The sequence below is a fragment of the Chiloscyllium punctatum genome, chromosome 16, assembly GCF_047496795.1.
Source record: "Chiloscyllium punctatum isolate Juve2018m chromosome 16, sChiPun1.3, whole genome shotgun sequence".
Classification (NCBI taxonomy): Eukaryota; Metazoa; Chordata; class Chondrichthyes; order Orectolobiformes; family Hemiscylliidae; genus Chiloscyllium; species Chiloscyllium punctatum.
Window position 1 is genome coordinate 80552062 of NC_092754.1, and position 14142 is coordinate 80566203.

Below are 14142 nucleotides of genomic sequence, written 5' to 3' on the forward strand. Positions count from 1 at the left end.
CTGAAATCCATAGAGACTACATCTATCACTCTGCCCTCATCAAACGTCCTGGTAACTTCATCAAAGGTCTCGAAGAAATTTGGGAGGCATGATCTCCCACTCACAAGTCTATGCTGACTGCTCCGAATCAAACCCTGTGTAAGTAATGGGTGCAGTCAATGGTATGCTGTCCTTCATTGTAAGATGATTCGAGTACATAAGTAAAGCCATCTTCCGGCTGTTGTAGAGCCTTGCTGAGAGAGCATTTGGGGCACTCTCTACAGATTTGATCTCCTTTGTAATAAATGATTCCCTTACCACAGACACGGGTGATGGTAACATGGGGAAAGAGTGAAGAAGCTGAGTGTTTAATCTGTAGAGCTGTGAGAGATGAAGAAATGGTGATCCTGAAACACGAGGAGTGGCAGTGATCAGTTATTTCCAAAACAGACATTGATAGGGAGAGAAATTCCATACTTTACCCAGGATTGATTGGTTTGATTTATTGTCACGTGTACCTCAGTACAGGGAAACACTTTATTTATGAGCAGTGGAGGAAGATCATAGTAAGCATGGCCAGACAGATCATAGGGTGGAAATAGACTTGGACAGAGTAAGGCATACAGGATACACTGCACAGGACATGCACCAGACAAGATCAACATGAACAAAATCACCATTATTTGAACTTAGAGAGTCCATTCATCAGTCTAACGTGACTGTCCTCATAGTTTATTTGCCTAAATTAACTCTCCCCACGTTATTGTGCAGTCGGTGTGTGAACCCTGTACTGAACATCAGGTTGCTCACAATCCCCAACAGCAGCCACAATACCTCCGTCTGAAACAGGTAGCCATTCCCACCAGCTTCCGTCTGACATAGAGAACACCAGTCTGTCTTCGTGGAGATGTAAGATGCCTTCTTAAGACTTCACACAAGACATATGGCTTCCCTGCCCACCTCTAGAATACTACGTTAAATTCCCACATGTGTATCATAAACAACGCAGCCAAGAGGAACAACGTGGAACAGTCTGTCTGTGCAGCCTCTGCCCCACTTGTTCATCATGTTAGAGCATCAATTAGGAGACAGTGAGGACTGCCGATGCTGGAGATCAGAGTAGAGCATCAATTGCTGGAAAAGCACAGTGGGTCAGGCAGCATCCGAGGACCAGGAGAATCGACGCTTTGGGCATAAGACATTCATCAGGAATCAGCAAAAATTACCTCATTCTGCCCCCATATAAGTGCATTGAGGTGGGAATGGCCTCCTGCTGTTCCTGTGTAAGTGACTCAAGGGAGTGATTGGCTTCAACCTCGTCCGATTGGACAGGGCCAAGGGCCTGACTGATTAACCCTGGTTCCTGTTTGACAGCTCATTGTACTGACTCATGGAACATTGCTGCAGCTTTAAGAGGTTATTTTGTCCGGGTTTCTTTTATGAGAGAGATTGAACGATCGTTACCAAGCTTGCCAGTTAAGACCACTTGAGTAACAGCTAGGGCGGCCTTGTGTTTATTTTAATGCAGCCTGAATGGGTGTGGCCAGCTCTCACAGATTAGGATCTCTGTGTTTTGGTTTCTCTGTAACATCAGAAACTATTGGAGTCTCCACAGAGTTGGAAACTTCAGTGAAAGTCTTCTGGCTGCTACCCTCTCTGAAATTTCTCTTGATACTGTTTTTAATTCTTGGATTGAAGAAATATTTGTGACAATCTGTGTCTGAATATTTCTTTTTGCCAAGGGCTGTGTTTATGGGATTTCCCTATATTGGAACAGTTCATCAGTAATAGTTCCTAGATCTATTATTCTGTTAAGCTGTCCAATAGAATTACGTTATTCTAAATTCCTCTTTCTTTGGTTTCATTTTCTCTTTCGTGTTTAAGTAGATGGTGATTTGCTTCACACCGAGTAGCTTGACCAGTCACATTGCATCTGGAACAGACACTTTACATTTCCTTTAAAATAAGAAAACATTAGAATCTAGGCTACCGCCTTCAAATATTTTCCAGGCGCTCTGGTGTGGCCAATCACACTAGACTCCTTCCCTTCCTGAGTAATAGGCTGGGGGCACTGAATGGGCTGTCCCTGTTCTTCTCCAATAGTGTCAATGGGCTGAATGACTTCCTCATATTCCTGTGAATCCAGCGTGAGGTACTGAATGAACCCTTGTTTTACTGTGGCAATGTGCAGTGTCAGGCAGTGCTGTTACATGAATGTTACTGATACTTTAACAGCACAAGTCTCAATGGAGTCTGGATCCTGCTAGTTACAGACAAAGACCAGTTCAGCAGCTGACGGGGGACAAAATGTTCTGAACATTGTGGAATCTTTAGCGACCATCCCCAATTCTGATCTAATGGTGGGGAAGGTGGGGGCGGGGAGACATTGATGAAGCAGCTGAAGATGTTTGTGAAGAGGAAGCTACCCTGAGGATCTCCCACAGAGGTGACCCAGGACTGAGATGGTGAACATCTTCCTTTGTGCCATGTTTGACCCCAAACACTGGAGAGGTTACTCTGATTCCCATTAAGTTCAGTTTTGTTAAGCTCCTTGATGTCAACAGAAGTCAACCACAGCCTTGATATCGGGGCCAGTCATTGTTACCTGAACCCTTGTATCAACCTCTTTTGTTCACATCCATAGGCCATGATATAGGAGCAGCAAGTGTTTTCTTCAAACAGGTGGCATTGAATGTCAGGATGTCTCTTCTCTAGCGTGTTCGGGGAGCTAGATGACTGAAAATAATTGAAGAGGAGGTGTATGGAAATTGACCTGTCAGAGAGTTGAGGGCTATGAAGAATTGGATATGAAAGAGGATTTGAGATGAAGAACAGATCAGTCATGATCTTAACGAAGGGCAAGGCAGGTTTGGGGAGTGAACGACCTGCCCCTGTTTCTGATGTTCTCCCATTCTGTTATTGGAAAGTTAGTGGGTGTTACTTTCATGGATGTTCTGTTGTTGAATGTTGCAGACAGGGAGACCAGAGGATTTTGTGAGCAATCTCTGGGTGAGGTATGGGGCTGTATTCACATTGAATCTGGGTGTACAACATGACCAACAAATGAAGCACAAGTTGCAGAGAGGGGAAGCTCTGTGAAGAGAGATGAGGGGCCTCTTTCGTACCCAGCCTGGGTTTTCCAATTACATTTCCCAATTCTCTTCAAACCGTGTGGGACAGTACTGAGGGGCTGAATGGTCTCCTGTGTTTCTGTGCAACAGGTTATAGGAGTAAGTAACCTCCAACTGCTCCTGTCTAGCAGGTTTGATGGGCTGAATGGAACACGGGAACATGGGACTGAGAAACAGGAGTGGGTCATTAGATACTTTGAGCCTTCTCCACCAGGCACTAAAATTATATACAGTTTGTGGTCTCAGCCCCACTTTCCTGTCTGTGTCCCATTGTGCACTTCTTTATCAGATATTTAACTAACGCAGCTTTCAATCAATGTGAACATAGAGACACGATAATCTTCCACTGAAGAGAATTCCGACTTGAAAGATCCATTCAGAATTATTCGTCATCCCTCTTATAGAATCAGAGAGTCATGCAGAATGGAAACAGACCCATTAGTCCAATCTGTTCACTCCGATCAGATATCAAATCTGATTTAGTCCCATTTGCCAGCACTTGGCCAATATTCCTCCTGTGATTGTACCCGCCTTGACCACTTCCTCTGACTGCACTTTCTGTCCACACACCACTCTCTGTGTGAAATATTAACCTTCAGGTCCCTTCTAACTCATTCGCCCTCTCCCCTCCAACCTATGCCCTCTTGTTCTGGACTCCCCTATCCTTTGGAGCAGAACATGGCTGTTCAGCATATCCATGCCCCTGATGATTTTATAAACCTCTATAATGTTGCCTCTCAACCTCTGACACTCCAGGGGGAAATACCTCAACGTAATCAGCCTCTCCCTATAGCTCAAGCCTCCAGTCCTGGAACATACGTGTAAGACATTTCGGCAGAAAACCGAGTTGTACACAGTATTCTTAAAGTGGTCTCACCAACATCCTGTACAGATGCACCATACCACCACAACTCCTATACTCAATGCTCTGACTGATTAAGGCAAATGTGTCAAATGTGTTCAGCACCACTCTGTCTACCTGCGACTCACTGCTACAGGTAATCATGTACGTAAACATCAGAAAGTTAACATGATGGGAGTGCCAGCAGATAGGAGGACCAGTGATACATTGATCATTATTGAGATTAGATTGTGTTGGGAACATGAGCTTAACATGACAGGAAGGGAAATCAAATCAATGGGTTCAGGGTGGTTAATATACAGAATACCAGATACCCCGGAGTGAGTTACAATCTGGAATCTAATTGAGGGGTTCATGGTGCTTTATATACGAATAACAGATACCCCGGAGTGAGTTACAGCCTAGCCTAGCATCTAATCGAGGGTTTCAGGGTGGTTTATATACAGAATAACAGATAGCCCAGAGTGAGTTACAGCCTGGAATCTAATTGAGGGGTTCAGGGTGGTTTATATAGAGAATAACAGATATCCCGGAGTGAGTTACAATCTGGAATCTAATTGCGGGGTTTATGGTGCTTTATATACGATTAACAGATACCCCGGAGTGAGTTACAGCCTAGCCTAGCATCTAATCGAGGGTTTCAGGGTGGTTTATATACAGATTAACAGATAGCCCAGAGTGAGTTACAGCCTGGGATCTAATTGAGGGGTTCAGGGTGATTTATTTACAGAATAACAGATAGTCTGGAGTGTGTTGCAGATTGGAAACTAATCGGGGGATTTAAGATGGTTTATGTACAAAATAACAGATACCCTGGAGTTAGTTAACAGCCTGGAATCTAATCGAGGGGTCCAGGGAGTTTTAGATACAGAATAACAGATAGCCCGGAGGGAGTTACAGCCTGGAATCTAATTGAGGGATATGTTAACCTTTTTATGTGAAATAACTTGTAACTGGGAGTGAGTCACAAAGTGTACTATTGGCCAAGTGGTTTCAAATCTTGACTCACATAAACATAATACAGTCACAAACTACACAACTTTACTGACTCCCAACTTTCCTTGATTGAGGACTATCCTCCTCTGTTTTCCCCTTTCACTGAAATTATTAATATACCTTTTATACTGCACTGCCATTCTGGTTAGAGTGCTACCTATCTCTCACATTTATGTTCAATCCTGTTGAAAGATACTTAAACCAACAGATGCACAAAGTTCCAGAAAGAGCTTTGTTCAATTGCAGGTGCATTATTTTCTTTTATTTGTAGACAACACACACTTTGAACCCACAGAAGGTCAGTGTGGGATTTGAGAAACCCTTCAATTTGGGATGAGACCTAACCAGGCAAAATTCTGATCCAACGCTGCAAATCTACAATTCAGTGGCTGAGCTCTATCAGGTTTTGCATATTATGTTTCTCTCATATATTAGGAGCTTGGAAAGTAAGGCAGACCTTACTGGAATGTCACATTGTCTCTCCGCATTCACTGTAAACAAGTTCTGGGATTTGCATTTTAAGCACCTTCAAAGAGCTGTCTCCATTTCCTATCTCTGCTAGCATCAATGAATGGAAATGGCTTTTGACACATTGCCCCCTCTCCCTTGCTGAAAGTATTCTTGACACAAATCAGTCAGGCAGACATTTTAGATTTGTCCACAGCCACCATTTTATATCAGCAAAACGATGACATTGAGTTTATAAATAAGGAAAAGCAAGAGAGACTGGCAACATCAATACAGTTTGAAAATATATAAAACATTGAACATGCACACAGAATCACAGACACACCGAATCACACACACAGGGATACAGATACCTTCCAGAAGCTGTCTCCATTTCCTATCTTGCAAGAGAATTCATGTTATGATGATGCATTCGTGCAGGACAGTAAACAGCTTTTGAGACTTTCCCCATTGTGACAGAAATTCAGCCCCAATCTGAAACTTGGAGATATGTAACAGGATAGAAATGAACCAGCAGCTTTCTGTGTTCCTGCTTCCAATGTAACATTTGACCATTTAGTTTATCTTGTCTTCGGTCTAACATCCAACAAGGATCACTACACAGATCCAATAACAGATCCCCAGGAGTGAGTTCCAGACTGGAATCTAAGAGAGGGGTTTAGGGTTTACATACAGCATAAGAGATACCCAGGAGTGAGGGACAGACTGGAATCTAATCGAGAGGTTTGAGGTGGTTTACATACAGAATAACAGATAACAAGTAGTGAGTCACAAAATCGCGGAGTCATACAGTCATAGAGATGTACAGCATGGAAACAGACCCTTTGGTGCAACCCGTCTATGCCGACCAGATATCCTAACCTACCCTAGACTCTTTTTCAAACACTTGGCCCATCTCCCTACAAATCTTCCCATTCATATACCCATCGAACTGCATTTTAAATGTTGCAATTGTACCAGCCCCCACCACTTCCTCTGACAGTTCATTCCATTCATGTACCACCCTCTGAGTGAACAAGTTGCCCCTTAGGTCTCTTTCATATTACCTCTCACACTAAACCTATGCCCTCTAGTTCTGGACTCCCCACCCCAAGGAAAAGACTTTGTCTATTTTTCCTATCCATGCCCGTCATGATTTTATAAAACTCTATAAGGTCACCCCTCAGCCTCTGATGCTCCAGGGAAAACAGCCCCAGCCTATTCAGCCTCTCCCTGTAGCTCAAATCCTCTAACCCTGACAACCTCCTTGTAAATATTTTCTGAACCCTTCCAAGTTTCACAACATCCTTCCGACAGGAAGGAGACCAGAATTGCACGCCATATTCCAACAGTGGCCTAACCCATGTCCAGTCCAGCCACAACATGACCTCTCAATGTCTATACTCATAACTCTGACCAATAAAGGAAAGCATACCAAACGCTGCCTTCATTATCTTATCCACCTGCCACTCTACTCTCACGGAGCTACGAACCTGCACTTCAAAGTCTCTTTGTTCAGCAACTCTCCCTCGGACCTGACCATTAAGTGTATAGGTCCTGCTCAAATTTGCTTTCCCAAAAGGCAGCGCCTCGTGTTTATCGAAGTGGAATAGAATTGAAGGTTTTGGGGTGTTTTTGAAACATGCCAGTCACACATACATGGAAGTGAGTTACACGTTGGAATCTAATCGAGAGGGTTACGGGTGATTCATATAATCCCGACCGTGGGGAAACAAGCCCTTCAGCCCAACAAGACCACACTGACCCACAGAAGGATAACCCATCCAGACCCATTTCCCCACATATACCCCTGATTAATGCACCTCACCTACACTTCCCTGAACACTATGGGCAATTTTAACAGGGTTTGGACTGGATGATTAATATACAAACTAACAGATACCCAGGAGTGTGATACAGACTGGAATCTAATCAAACGATTGAAGTGGCTAATGTACAGAGTCACTTCAAATTGGAAGTCAGTTACAGATTGGAATTTTATCAAGGGGATTCGGGATGATTTTGTGTACAATAACAGATACCCCAGAGTGTGTTACAGACTGGAATCTAATCGAGGGTTTCAGTGTGGTTTCTATACAGATTAACAGGTAGTCCGAGTGAGTTACAGAGTTACAGAATCATCGAGATATACAGCATGGAAACAGACCCTTTGGTCCAACCTGACAATGCCAACCAGATATCCTAACCCAATCTAGTCCCACCTTCCAGCACCCGGCCCATATCCCTCCAAACCCTTCCTATTCATATACTCATCCAAATTCCTCTTAAAAGTTGTAATTGTACCAGCCTCCACCCCACTTCTTCTGGCAGCTCACTCTATACACGTACCACCTCCTGCATGAAAAAGTTGTCCCTTAGATCTCTTTCATATCTTTCCCCTCTCAAACTAAACCTATGCCCTCTAGTTCTGCACTCCCTTATCCCAGGGTAAACCCCGATAATGTCACCCCTCAGCGTCCGACACTCCTGGGAAAACAGTCCCAGCCTGTTCAGCCTCTCCCTGTAGCTCAAATCCTCCAACCCTGGCAACATCCTTGTAAATGTTTTCTGAACCCTTTCAAGTTTCACAACATCTTTCCAATAGGAAGGAGACCAGAATTGCATGCAATATTCCAAGAGTGACCTAACCAATGTCCTGTATAGCCACAACATGACCTCCCAACCCCTGTACTCGGTACTCTGACCAATAAAGGAAAGCATACAAAACGCCTTCTTCACTATCCTATCTACCTGCGACTCCACTTTCAAGGAACTATGAACCTGCACTCCAAGGTCTCTTTGTTCAGCAACACACCCTAGGACCTTACCATTAAATGTAGAAGTCCTGGTAAGATTTGGTTTCCCAAAATGCAGCCCCTCACATTTATCTGAATTAAACTCCATCTGCCACTTCTCAGCCCATTGGCCCATCTGGTCCAGATCCTCTTGGAAACTGAGGAAACCCTCTTTGCTGTCCACTACACCTGCAATTTTGGTGTCATCTGCAAACTTATTAACTGTACCTCTTATGCTCGCATCCAAATCATTTATATATATGACAAAAAGTAGAGGGCCCAACACTGATCCTTGTGGCACTCCACTGGTCACAGGCCTCCAGTCTGAAAAACAACTCTCCACCACCACCCTCTGTCTTCTACCTTTGAGTCAGTTCTGTATCGAAATGGCTACTTCTCCCTGTATTCCAAGAGATCTAACCTTGCTAATCAGTCTCCCATGGGGAACCTTGTCGAACGCCTTACTGAAATTCATATGGATCACATCTGCTGCACTGCCCTCATCAATCTTCTTTGTTACTTCTTCAAAACACTCAATCAAGTTTGTGAGACATGATTTCCCACGCACAAAGCCATGTTGACTATCCCGAATCAGCCCTTGCATTTCCAAATTCATGTACATCCTGTCCCTCAGGATTCCCTCCAACAACTTGCCTACCACCGAGGTCAGGCTGACTGGTCTATAGTTCCCTGGCATGTCTTTACCGCCCTTCTTAAGCAGTGGCACCACGTTTGCCAACTTCCAGTCTTCCAGCATCTCACCTGTGACTATCGATGATACAAATATCTCAGCAAGAGGCCCAGCAATCACTTCTCTAGCTTCCCACAGAGTTCTCGGGTACACCTGATCAGGTCCTGGGGATTTATCCACCTTTAACCATTTCAAGAAATCCAGCACTTCCTCCTCTGTTTCTCTGGACATTTTGCAAGATGTCACCATCTATTTCCCTACAGTCTATATCTTCCATATCCTTTTCCACAGTAAATACTGCTGCAAAATATTCATTTAAAATCTCCCCCATTTTCTGTGGCTCCACACAAAGGCCGCCTTACTGATCTTAGAGGGGCCCTATTCTCTCCCTAGTTACCCTTTGGCCTTAATATATTTGTAAAAACACTTTGGATTCTCCTTAATTCTATTTTCCAAAGCTATCTCATGTCCGCATTTGGTCTTCCTGATTTCTCTCTTAAGTATACTCCAACTTCCTTTCTACTCTTCTGAGGATTCACTCGATCCATCCTGTCTATACCTGACATATGCTTGCTTCTTTTTCTGAATCAAACCCTCAATTTCTTTAGTCAGCCAGCATTCCCAATAACTACCAGCTTTCCCTTTCAACCCTGACAGGAGATTGCTGCCTGGAATCTAATCGCGGGGTTCAGGGTGCTTTATGTTACAGAATAACAGATAGCCCAGAGTGAGTTACAGCCTGGAATCGAATCGAGGTGTTCATGGTGGTTTATATACAGAATAACTGATAGCCCGGAGTGAGTTACAGCCTCTAATCGAATCGAGGGGTTCAGGGTGGGTTATATACAGAATAACAGATAGCCCGAAGTGAGTTACAGCCTGGAATCTAATCGTGGGTTTCAGGGTGGTTTATATACAGAACAGCAGACACCCCGGAGTGATTTACAGCCTGCTATCTAATCGCGGGGTTCAGGGTGGTTTATATACAGAATAACAGATATTCTGGGGTGTGTTACAGCCTGGAATATAATTGAGGGGTTCAGGGTGATTTATATGCAGAATAACAGATACGCCGGAGTGAGTTACAGTCTGGAACCGAATCGAGGTGTTCAGCGTGGATTATATACAGAATAACAGATAGCACAGAGTGAGTTACGGCCTGGAATCTAATCGAGCGGTTCAAGGAGGTTATTATACAGAATAACAGATAGCCCGGAGTGTGTTACTGCCTGGAAGCTAATCAATGTCTGTTCACTTTAAGATAGGACGGGTTTTGCTGAATCGAAAGTACAGCCACAGATGCCAGCTAAAGGTCAGACTGTTCCAAATGTAACAATTAGCTGGGAAATGGAAGCCTGAGTTTTGGTTGCTGTTTTGACAGCCAATCAAATGCAATCAAAGACTTTAAATAATGCTCTGAATATCCGAAGCCAATGGAATTTGAATATTATTGTTCGTACACCTGGAAATCAATCAAATTATGAGAATTATTGTATCATGGGAAGTAAATAAACCCAGCATTTGAACACTAGAGGGAGAGCTGCTGCCATCCGATAGCAGAGTAACTGCTGTAGAGCAGGAGTGCTAACTGGCCATCTCAAACACTCTCTATCAAAGACACATGTTCATGTAAACCGATTTGCAGTTAAAAAAAATGACCCGGGAGATCAGTAGCTGAAAGAGTGAACACAGCGGGGAAGATAGAGACTGTATGGTCTTGAGATTGGAACGTTTAATATGTGGGCTGTTGGAACAGCATATTTTTTACAGAGTTGGAGTCAGATAGTAAGTAGCTAAGAAAAGAGGGGCTTGTATTTGCGAATAGTTTTTGTTTAGTGTTCACTATTAAAGTTAAGAAACTAACTTGCTAATTTTTGTTTAAATAGTGGAATGCAGGAGATCTCTATCACTCATATGTTAACAGATTACGAGGTGAGGCGAGCTTTTCTGGGTGTTTGGTTTTAATTAACAAAGGGGTTTGACCCCACCTTGTAAATGTCCATCCACACTAACCCCATTTCCCTGCAGTTGGCCCATATCCTTCTCGTCCTTTCCTATCCACATATTTATCCAAATGCTTTTGAAATGTTGTTAATAATTCCCCCTCAGCCACATCTTCTGGCAGCTCATCCACGTACCAGCCATTTATGTAAATAAGTGGTCCCTCAGGTTCCCTTTTATTCCTTTCCCTTTAACCTGAAACTGATCCCCTTTCCTCCTCGATTCTCTAAACTTTGGAAAAGACTTGGAGCATTCACCCTATCCATATCCTTCATGATCTTATACAGCTCTATAAGGACTCCCTCAGTCTCCTACACTCTAAAGAAAAGGTCATAGCTTGTCCAACCTCTCCCTATAATTTGGACCATTGGGTCCTGGCAATGTCCTTGTAAATTTCTTCTGCACTCTTTCTAATTACATTATATCCTCCCTATAACAAGTTGACAAAACTGAACACAATCCTCCAACTGCGGCCATACCAAAGTCCTGTGTAACTGCAACATAAATTCCCAACTTCTATACTCAATGTCCTGCCTGATGAAGGCCAGTGTGTCAAAAGCCTTCTTCACTGCCCTGCCTACCTGTGACTCCACTCTCATGGAACCGTGCACCTGAATTCCAAGGTCTCTCTTCCCACTATACCCCTTAAGGCCCGCCCATTCACTGTGAAACTCCTACCTTGATTTGAGATTCCAAACTGCAAGACCTCACACATCTATATTAAATTCCATTTGCTATTTCTCAGCCCACTTCCCCACCTGATTAAGGTCTTGCTGCAATTTCTGATAAACGTCCTCACTGATCATGCTGCCATTTATTTTAGTGTCTTACTAATCATGCCTTGTATATTCTCATCCAAATCATAGATAACAAAAAGCTATGGACCCAACCTCCAGTCTAACAAGCTTCCTACCAACAACCCAACTGTGTATCCAATTGGCCAGTTCCCCCAGTATTCTACGTGATTGAACCTTCCTGAGCAGCCTGCCATGTGGAAACTTATCATAGGCCATACTGAAATCCAAAGAGACTACGTCTATCACTCTGCCCTCATTAACTTCTTGGTCACTTCACCAAAGGACTCTAAGAAATTTGGGAAGCATGATCTCCCACTCACAAGTCTATGCTGACTGCTCCGAATCAAACCCTGTGTAAGTAATGGGTGCAGTCAATGGTATGCTGTCCTTCATTGTAAGATGATTCGAGTACATAAGTAAAGCCATCTTCCTACTGTTGTAGAGCCTTGCTGAGAGAGCATTAGGGGCAGTCTCTACAGATTTGATCTCCTTTGTAAGGAATGATCTCCTTACCACAGACACAGGTGATGGTAGCATGAGGATAGAGTGAATAAGCTGAGTGTTTAATCTGTAGAGCTGTGAGAGACAAAGAAATGGTGACGCTGAAACACGAGGAGTGGCAGCGATCACTTATTTCCAAAACAGACATTGATAGGGTGAGAAATTCCATACTTTACCCAGGATTGATTGTTTTGATTTATTGTCACGTGTACCTCAGTACAGGGAAACACTTTATTTATGAGCAGTGGAGGAAGGTCATAGTAAGCATGGCCAGACAGATCATAGGGTGGAAATAGACTTGGACAGAGTAAGGCACACGGGATACACTAAACAGGACATGCACTAGACAAGGTCAACATGAACAAGATCACCATTATTTAAACTTAGAGAGTCCATTCATCAGTCTAACGTGACTTTCCTCATAGTTTATTTGCCTAAATTAACTCTCCCCATGTTATTGTGCAGTCGGCGTGTGAACCCTGGACTGAACGTCAGGTTGCTCACAATCCCCAACAGCAGCCACAATACCTCCGTCTGAAACAGGTAGCCATTCCCACCAGCTTCCGCCCTACATACAGAACACCAGTCTGTCTTCGTGGAGATGAAAGATGCCTTCTTGAGACTTTGCACTAGACATATGGCTTCCCTGCTCACCACTAGAAAACCACGTTAAAGTCCCACATGTTTATCATGAGCAACGGAGCCAGGAGGAACAAGGTGGAACAGTCTGTCTGTGCAGCCTCTGATCCACTTGTTCATCATGTTAGACCATCAATCTGGAGACACGTAAGACTGCCGATGCTGGAGATCAGAGTAGAGAGTCGATTGCTGGAAAAGCACAGCGGGTCAGACAGCATCCTTGAAGCAGGAGAATCGACGTATTGGACATAAGACATTCATCAGGAATCAGCATCAATTACCTCATTCTGCCCCCGTGTAAGTGCATTGAGGTGGGAATGGCGTCCTGCTGTTCCTGTGTAAGTGACTCAAGGGACTGACTGGCTTCTTCCTCGTCCAATTGGACAGGGCCAAAGGCCTGACTGGGTTATCCCTGGTTTCTGTTTGACAGCTCATTGTACTGACAAGTGTGATGGTGCTGCAGCTTTAAGAGGTTATTTTGTCCGCGTTTCTTTTATGAGAGAGATTGAACGATCGTTACTAAGCTGGTTAGTTAAGACCAATTAAGTAACAGCTAGGGAGGCCTTGGGTTTATTTTAATGCAGCGTGAATGGGTGTGGCCAGCTGTCACAGATTAGGATCTCTGGGTTTTGGTTTCTCAGTAACATTCGAAACTATTGGGGTCTCCACAGAGTTGGAAGCTTCAGTAAATGTCTCCTGGCTGCTACTCTATCTGAATTTTCTCTTGATGCTGTTTTTAATTCCTGGATTGGAGAAATGTTTGTGACATTCTGTGTCTGAATATTTCTTTTTGCCGAGGGCTGTGTTTATGGGATTTCCCTATATTGGAACAGTTCATTAGTAATAGTTCCTAGATCTCTTATTCTGTTAAGCTGTCCAATAGAATTACGTTATTCTAAATTCCTCTTTCTGTGGTGTTATTTCTTCTTTCATGTTGAAATGCATGGTATTTTGCTTCACACCGAGTAGTTTGACCAGTCACATTGCATCTGGAACAGACACTTTACATTTCCTTTAAAATAAGAAAACATAAAGGTCTAGGATGTTGCCGTCAATTATTTTTGAGGGGCTCTGGTGAGGTCCATCACACTAGACTCCTTCTCTTCCTGAGTAATAAGCTGGAGGCACTGAATGGGCTATCCCTGTTCATCTCCAATAGTGTCAATGGGCTGAATGACTTCCTCATATTCCTGTGAAACCAGTGTTAGGTACTGAATGAACCCTTGTTTTGCTGTGGCAATGTGCAGTGTCAGGCAGTGCTGTTACATGAATGTTACTGATACTTTAACAGCACAAGTCTCAA